Consider the following 2,148-nt stretch of genomic DNA (forward strand, 5'->3'; position numbering starts at 1 on the left):
AAGAACAAATTCCTATTGATTTTCAACCAGTATGGACTTTGATAAGAATAGTAATGGTGTTTGTGCAGGATGGTACTCATAATGAAAGAATTTTGCAAAAAGAGGTGGCTAAATCTTTGCATGAATATGAATTAAGTGATAGTACATTAGAGAAGGTTAAAACTGAGGTCAGGAAACAACCTATGCCACCATCAGAAATAGTCTTAAGAAGATGCGGTCCTGAATTATTATTATCTCTTAATTGGTGTGTGTTGACCTATACAGTGCTCTTCTCAGGAAATGATTTACAATTTAAAACATGGTTTAGAAAATGGAAGGAAGGAAGGAAAGAAGGAAGGAAGGAAGGAAGGAAGGAAGGAAGGAAGGAAGGAAGGAAGGAAGGAAGGAAGGAAGGAAGGAAGGAGAGTTACAAGGCTCAAAGCAGAAGCCTGTGTTTGCGTTGTATTCCTTTTTGTTTATGTGTGTTATTGTTGTTTATTTGTTGTCTTATTGTATTAAGTTTAATGCAATAATAGGTTTTAATTCATATAATTTGATAATTTCAGTGAAATAAGAAAAGTAGTAGAATGAAGGTAATTTAAGAGAAAAATCTTGATTTGGAAGATGAAGTAAGCAAAAAATAAGTTCTAAAGATAGATAAATTAATTTAAAAGTTGCAGCTGAGAAAAAATTTTAATAAGGATAAAATCTCTGAATTAGTAAATATTTAAAATATACTGCATTTGAAAGCTGGCTAGTTTTTCTTTATCTTTGGTAGTGCAGAATGCCAACCAGTTTTTCACAGCTGCATAGATGGATAAGATGACCTAGAAGATTAGAAGCAGGTAAGAGAGAAAATGTAACTTAGTTCTCGGAGTAGCTATAAAGAGAAAAGTTATACCCTCTATGGACTACCTGTAAAATACAAAACGTTAGACTTTCTTAAGTGCTGATTTAAAAGGAACTTTAAATTTGTCTCAAACCAAATACTACAATTGTAGAAAATTAGGACATTCAAAAAAGAGATTGTCAGAAACAAAGAGAGTAGAGATCTAAAGAAAAAAATGCCTTCAGCACTTTGTAGAAAATGTGGGAATGGGTACCATTGGACTAATGAATGTAGATCTTTATTTGACAAACAAGGTATCAAGATTGGGTGGGGAACCTTCAGAGGGTGCCTGTCAGCTTGGGGCTCTGCAGCAAACAATGTGAGCTGACACCAGTATCCTGTGAACAAAGACAATCCCGATGTGAGCAGAGACATTATGTCTCAGACTTATTTCATGCCCCCTCGGGAAGCGCAGTATTAGATACAGCCCTTACCGATAATACTCTTGTACCAGAAGTGGGAGTTTATAAAGTACTGACTAATATTTTTGGACTGATTCCAGAAAATTGTGCTGGATTAATTATTGGAAGAAGTAGTTTAACTAGTAACGGTATCTCTGTTCAGCTGGGAGTTATTGATTCTGATTATGAAGGAGAAATATGTATAATGGTATCTACTAGAGACTTTCAGAATCTACAAAAAGGTCAAAGAATTGCTCAATTATTGTTGTTACCATATATTAACAAAAGGCTGTCCCTATAAAAAGAGGAGGCTTTGGCAGTCCAGGATCAAATAAGTATTGGAATATCATTATTAATGTTGAGAGACCACAAATTATTGTTACAATAGCAAGGCATAAATTGCAAGGCTTGGTTGATACTGGGGCTGGTGTTTCAGTTATAGCCACTCATCATTGGCCCCCAGAACTAGCATTAAAAGATGTGTCTATTTCAGTGCAGTATACATTATTGAACCCATCTTACTCAGTCTCTCCCCAACCTCAAAGTCAGTCCCGGTCTACAACAGTGGCACCATGCAATATTTGTCGTTTTATGACTGGGATATTTCACTCAGCATAATGTTCTCCAGAGTCAACCATTTTGAATAATATTGCATGACTTCCTTGTTTTTCAATGCAGCATAGTATTCCGTTGTGTGAATATACCACAACTTCTCTATCCATTCTTTTGTTGATGGACACTTAGGTTGTTTCCAACTACTTGCTATTGTGAACAAAGCTGCAATAAACATGGGTGTGCATATATCTACTTGGATGTCAGTAATGGTCTCTTCGGGGTATATTCCCAGTAGTGGAATTGCTGGGTCAAATGGTATCTCTA

The sequence above is a fragment of the Elephantulus edwardii genome, unplaced genomic scaffold (genome assembly GCF_000299155.1).
Source record: "Elephantulus edwardii isolate Elephantulus edwardi_28Jun2011 unplaced genomic scaffold, EleEdw1.0 scaffold00393, whole genome shotgun sequence".
NCBI lineage: Eukaryota > Metazoa > Chordata > Mammalia > Macroscelidea > Macroscelididae > Elephantulus > Elephantulus edwardii.